The sequence below is a fragment of the Bombus terrestris genome, chromosome 7, assembly GCF_910591885.1.
Source record: "Bombus terrestris chromosome 7, iyBomTerr1.2, whole genome shotgun sequence".
Lineage (NCBI taxonomy): Eukaryota > Metazoa > Arthropoda > Insecta > Hymenoptera > Apidae > Bombus > Bombus terrestris.
This window is the reverse complement of record NC_063275.1, coordinates 7,510,181-7,517,110: the sequence shown is the minus strand read 5'-3', so window position 1 is coordinate 7,517,110 and position 6,930 is coordinate 7,510,181.

Genomic DNA, 6,930 nt, shown 5'->3' with positions numbered 1-6,930 from the left:
AAACCAGCTCCTATTGCCCAATCAGTCTTTTACCTACCCTGTCTAAACTATTCGAGTGGATGCTGACAAATCGTGTCCTTCCACTCCTAGAAGAATTGAAAACACTCCCAGATCACCAATTCGGCTTCCGAAAACAACACTCAACAGTAGAGCATATCCACCGCATAACCCACATGATCAGCCAAACACTCGAAAAGAAAAAATACTGCTCAGCGGTATTCCTAGACATCCAACAGGCATTCGACAAAGTATGGCATGAAGGGCTACTCTACAAGATCAAAAAGATCCTACCCCACCCATACTACTCCATCTTAAAATCCTACCTAACCAACAGACAATTCATAGTTAAATGCCTAGACGCCACTTCCGCAACATTCCCAATAGAATCCGGCATACCCCAAGGTAGTGTCCTCGGACCCCTACTGTTCTCCATCTACACTGCCGACTTACCTATATCAAACGAGGTAACAATAGCAACATTTGCCGACGACACAGCACTATTAGCTACCCACGCAAACCCGACAATTGCCTCATCCACTCTACAGCGAAGTCTCGACTCTATGGAAAAGTGGTTCCAAAAATGGGGCTTCAAAATCAACGAAAAAAAATCCTCACATGTAGCCTTCACGCTCCGAAAACAAACCTGCCCCCAGGTCACCATTTTTTTTTTTTTTTTTTTTTTTATTTATTAGAATATTTACAATCAATTCTCGTTGAGAATTTTCAGTAACTTAATTTGGCGTGATACAATGACATGGATTATAATAGCTTTATATTGTTGATTCTAGTAGGACTAAAGATTTAATCTAGTGGGTATTTTCTTTTTAGTCTGCGGATCTGGTCCGTCGTGTCCAGTTGTTGGGTGACTAGTGGGTTGTGGTGGTTGTTGACTCTTGTGTTATATCTGCTTCTGGACTTGTGTATTTCATCTTTGACTGTAGGTATCTTGAGGTCTCGGTGGATTGTTTCGTTGGTAACATACCAGGGTGCATTTAATAGGGATCTTAGCGTTTTCGATTGGAAGCGTTGGAGTATTTCAATGTTGGAGTTACTTGCTGTTCCCCATAGTTGGATTCCGTAGGTCCAGACAGGTTTTATTACAGCCTTGTAGAGGGTTATTTTGTTCTGTATGTTTAGTTTGGAGCGTCGGCCCGTGAGCCAATAGAATTTTCTTAGTTTTTCCTTTAGTTGCTTTGTTTTTTCCGAGATATGTTTTTTCCAGGTTAGCCTCCTGTCCAGGGTCATGCCCAGGTATCTTACGGAGTCCTTGCTTGGGATTATTGTGTTGTTAATGGTGACCTGGGGGCAGGTTTGTTTTCGGAGCGTGAAGGTTACATGGGAGGATTTTTTTTCGTTTATTTTAAAACCCCATTTTTGGAACCACATTTCCATGGAGTCGAGACTTCGCTGGAGAGTGGATGAGGCAATTGCCGGGTCTGCGTGGGTAGCTAATAGTGCTGTGTCGTCGGCAAATGTTGCTATTGTTACCTCGTTTGGTACGGGTAAGTCGGCAGTGTAGATGGAGAATAGTGGGGGTCCGAGGACACTACCTTGCGGTATGCCGGATTCTATTGGGAATGTTGCGGAAGTGGCGCCTAGACATTTCACTATGAATTGTCTGTTGGTTAGGTAGGATTTTAAGATGGAGTAGTATGGGTGGGGTAGGATTTTTTTAAGCTTGTAGAGTAGCCCTTCATGCCATACTTTATCGAATGCCTGTTGGATGTCTAGGAATACGGCTGAGCAGTATTTTTTCTTTTCAAGGGATTGGCTGATCATGTGGGTTATGCGGTGGATTTGCTCTACTGTTGAGTGTTGTTTTCGGAAGCCGAATTGGTGATCTGGGAGAGTTTTCAATTCCTCTAGGAGTGGAAGGAGACGATTCGTGAGCAGCCTCTCGAATAGTTTAGACAGGGTAGGTAAGAGACTGATTGGGCGATAGGAGCTGGCTTCATATATTGGTTTACCGGGTTTGGGGATGAGGGTGATTAGTGAGATTTTCCACGCCTTAGGAAAGTGTTCAAGGCGGAGGATGGCGTTAAAGATTGATGCGATGAGTGCAATCCCTTTTATGGGGAGTTCCTTGATTGCTTTATTTCCTATTAGGTCGTGACCTGCTGCTTTCTTGGGGTTTAGGCGACTGATTGCTTCTATGATCTCTGCAGAAGTGAAGGGTTGGATAGGAGGGGACATTTGGAAGGGAGTGTGCAGGTATTCGGTGACGTCCGCTGCAGCTATGGAGGAATGGGGTTCGAATACTTCAGTCAAGTGTTTGGCAAATAGGTTGGCTTTTTCTATAGGGCTACGCGCCCATCCACCCTGCGGGCGGCGGATTGGAGGTATTATTTGTGGGGGGCGCGTGAGTTTCCTGGAGGCTTTCCATAGTGAGTAGTTTGAGTCGGCTGTGGGGGACAGGCTGGCGAGATATTTGTGAAAACGGTCATTATTGTAGTTCTTTATGGTTTTGGATAGTTTTCTAGTTGCGTTGTTTAGTTTGCGTTTGTCCTCCGGTGTTCTATGGGTCTGCCATATCCTTCTTAGTCTACGTTTTTCTGCTATTTTTTTTAATATGTACTGGGGGTATTCGTGGTTGCTGATGGACGTTTTTGCCGGTGTGGAGACGCGGATAGCGTTTATTATGCTCGCATTTAGGTATTCCGTGGCTGCTTCGATTTCGTCATTGGTTTTTAGTGAGGTTGAGGCTGAAGTTGTGTGGGTAAAGACTTCTCTAAAGAGCTGCCAGTTGGTGTGTTGGTTATGAATGGAGCCATTAGGTGTATTTTCGATGATAGTTGAACTGACTGTTACTATCACGGGGGAATGATCAGAGGAGAGATCAGCCGAGGAATTGATTTGGACGTGTCTTGGCGAGATATTTTTAATTATAAAGAAATCAAGGAGATCGGGTATTTTGTTTGTGTCGGTGGGCCAGTGTGTGGGTTCGTATGTGGTAAGGTAGTTGAGGTTGTTGGATATTATGCTGTTGAGGAGGTTTTTGCCTCTTACTGTAACCAGTCTGCTACCCCATTGGGTGTGTTTAGCGTTGTAGTCTCCTCCGGCTATGCATCTGTTGCCCAGGGTGTCCAGGAAGTGGTCGAAGTCTTCTTTGGCGATGGAGTGTCTGGGAGGGCAGTACACAGCTGAGGTGGTGATTGTACCATGACAGTCTTCTATTGCTACGTTTGTTGCTTGGAGGTAGTCTTTCTGGAATGGTGGAAGTTCGTGGTGCTTGATGATTGACTTGATTATGATTCCGGTGCCGCCGTGAGCCTTTCCGCTGGGGTGTTGGGTGTGGTAGAAGTTGTAGCCGTGTATTTTGAGGTAGTTTTTGTCGGTGAAATGGGTTTCGGATATGAGTATCACATCGATTTGCTGTTGTTTTAAGAATAGTTCTAGCTCAGATTTGTGCTGAGCTAGACCGTTGGCGTTCCACAGAGCTATTCGCATTGGTTTTATTTTGCTTCTGTGTTTATGAATTTGTCCATAAAGAGTGTGAGTAGTGACAGCAAGTTGTTAATTTGCTCAGTTTGCTTCTCGATAAGTTTTTCGAGTCTGGTAAAGTTGTCTGTGCTTTGTGGGGTGGGAATTCTATTTTCTGTGTGTACACTGTGTGTTTTCGAGTTGTATACGTTTCCTTGCGTTGCTTGCGCATAGGATACTGTTGGTGAGGTGAGTTTTTGGGGTTTAGGTTCTTGTATGTTTATGTCCTTGGGTCTCAGTTTTGGATACCTTATATTATGTAGCGATTTGTAGGCTGAGCATCCTTTGTAGTTTGCAGGATGCTCTCCTTGACAGTGGATACACTTGGCGGGGGTTTCCGGGGATTTAGTGCATTGGTCAGTGGGGTGATTACCTGCACATTTTACGCACCGGAAGTTGTGATTGCAGTATTTCTGCGTGTGGCCGTACCTTTGGCACCTTTTGCATTGTATTGTTTCTTTCTTTACAAGAGGTGGCTCGAACTTAACTATGGAGTTCATCAGCCGATTGATATTGTAGATTTCTTTGTTGTTTGTTTTTTGTTTTAAGTCTATAAAGAATAAGGATAGTGGGTTTTTTGTGATTCTGTGCTTAATGTTGCTGATATTAGTTACTTCGTGGCCGTGGTTTGACAGTTCGCACTTTAGTTCGTCTAGATCGACTGAGTGATGGATGTTGCGTAGCACCACTCGAAATGGTCTTTCTTGTTTGAGCTGGTATGTGTGGAATTTAGCGTTTAATGTTTTTAATAGCTTGGTTAACTTTCTATAGGCGTCTGGGTGGGTCGGCAGTATTTTCACGTGGTTGTTGTTAATCTTTAGTTTGTAGTCCTCTTTGCTGATTTCTTTTTCGATAGTCTTAATCATTGACTGAATGTCGATTACGTCGTTTATGAATATCGGTGGGGGAGGGGGAATTCTTTGAGTATGGAGATTGTTTACCTTTTCGGTTGTAATCATGGAGTCTTCCGTGGACTCCAGTATTGAGAATCTATTGTAGGTGGTCACTTGGCTGGCTGATGGTTTGGTTTGATTCTTGTTTACGTTTGTCTTGGTCGGTTCGAGCTTCCGTTTTTTCGTGTGCTGGTCGTTTACCAGGATGGATGTGTTGCCCTCTTGCCACGGGGGAGGAAAAATGGCGGTGTGATAATTTAGCTCCGGGGAGCCTGTTGGAAATGATAGAGCCATCATCGAGCTAGTTAATTCAGTGTGAAAGAACTAGTCGAGAGGCTGTTAACCCTGGCTAGGTTAGTTGGATTCGCTTTCGACAGATGGGCGTCACGTGGAGTTTTGTGAACTTCACAGGGCACTGGACACACGTCTGCACGTCACGGCACTCAGCAGCAACTGGATGGTCACTGCTGCTTTGTGGACTTTGCCGGGCACTGGACACACGTCTGCACGCCTCGGCACTCACGAACGAACTGACAGGTCACCATTAACAACACAATAATCCCAAGCAAGAACTCCGTAAGATACCTGGGCATGACCCTGGACAGGAGGCTAACTTTGAGAAAACATATCTCAGAAAAAACAAAGCAACTAAAGGAAAAACTAAGAAAATTCTATTGGCTCACGGGCCGACGCTCCAAACTAAACATACAGAACAAAATAACCCTTCTACAAGGCCGTAATAGAACTTGTCTGGACCTACGGAATCCAACTATGGGGAACAGCAAGTAATTCCAACATTGAAATACTCCAACGCTTCCAATCGAAAACGCTAAGATTTCTATTAAATGCACCCTGGTATGTTACCAACGAAACAATCCATCGTGACCTCAAGATACCTACAGTCAAAGTTGAAATACACAAGTCCAGAAGCAGATATAACACAAGAGTCAACAACCACCACAACCCACTAGTCACCCAACTACTGGACACGACGGACCAGATCCGCAGACTAAAAAGAAAATACCCCCTAGATTAAATCCTTAGTTTCTACTAGAACCAACAATATAAAACTATTATAATCCATGTCATTGTATCACGCCAAATTAAGTTACTGAAAATTCTCAACGAGAATTGATTGGAAATATTCTAATAAATAAAAAAAAATTTCTAAAACAGTTAGTCAAGTGCTCATGCACTGCGTTGGTAAAATATGGCGGTGTACCATTCTACATGAATCATCTCTTAATGGGTGAGGATTTTCACGTTCCCAGAAATGTTCATTACGTATATTTGTTATTCCATATTTATAAAATGTTTCCACATCGGTAAATAATATCCTGGCGGAGAAATTGAAGTTGCTTTCGATTTTCCGACTCATTCATTTACGAAATTCTTTTCTTCTAAGAAAAATTATTTTTAACTTCTGAACTTTCTGAAAGCTATGCAGGTGTGGATTTTTCCCTTTCAATACAGAACATGAGGGGGTTGTTGCTGATATCTTCTTCAACAGCAATAATGCTTATACTTAACCTGAGATTTTCTTGAATACGATGCAGTATTCTATCTCCCAGATCCGGATCGGCAGAATTCGACTGCCAGATTTCGCAGGATTCAATGTACTTGTATGCCGCAATCGTTAGGTTATTTTGCAAAATATCTTTACACAGTATAGTTCTATTAGGATATTCTTCCCCATATAATCCCCGTTGCGCTTTTGTACTATTGCCGTCTGCTGCACCGTAACAAAGGTGCATATCCAAAAGTCGTCCAAATGTGTATGAAATTTTGTAATAACAATGGCGCTATAAATAATAAATAATAGTACTGCTACACTGCATACAATACTTACTACAGGAGTAATATACTCCTTTCTGGATTTTTTCTAATTGCTTTCTTCTTAGGTTGTTTGATTGTTTTTATGTTTTTGATCTGCTCAATATATCCTGATTCATGATTGTACCGTTGATGTCGATGCCAGAGAGGCTATTGGAGCCTTCAGCCTTATCAATTTTAGTTCGTTTGATGGATTTTGATTTATTTCAACTAATATCAGTTTCGAGGACTTCATTAATTGTATTTTCTGTATTTTGGTTTCATTGTAGCTTTTGCTAAATGCCACATTTGTTCGCATAAAAAATATTTAAGTGCTTTGGAGATTGGATAAATCCAGTAAGTGGTATTTTCGTATTCTATTTTGATTACTTCTTAGTTATATGTAAATGTATAGTTATATGTAAAATCTAATTACTGCTTATGTGTGGAAAATCTTCCTCAATCACGCCTGCTATTAAGAACGCCACTGATGTTTTCTAGCAATGCATGTGAAATCATTGAATAGACATTGAACAGTATGATTCTCTTGTATCTGTCTAACGAAATCAGGCTTGAAGATTGGAACAATTTATTTATATCGCATTGTAGTTGTTGGTAATTTATTTGGCTAATTCCCCAGTAGCAAGAAAAACGCAAATTCCACCGCTAGAAATTCCTCAAATAAAACGTATATTTCTTGGATTTGTAATTTTGTCAATTACAAATGCATAGTCTTTGATATGAA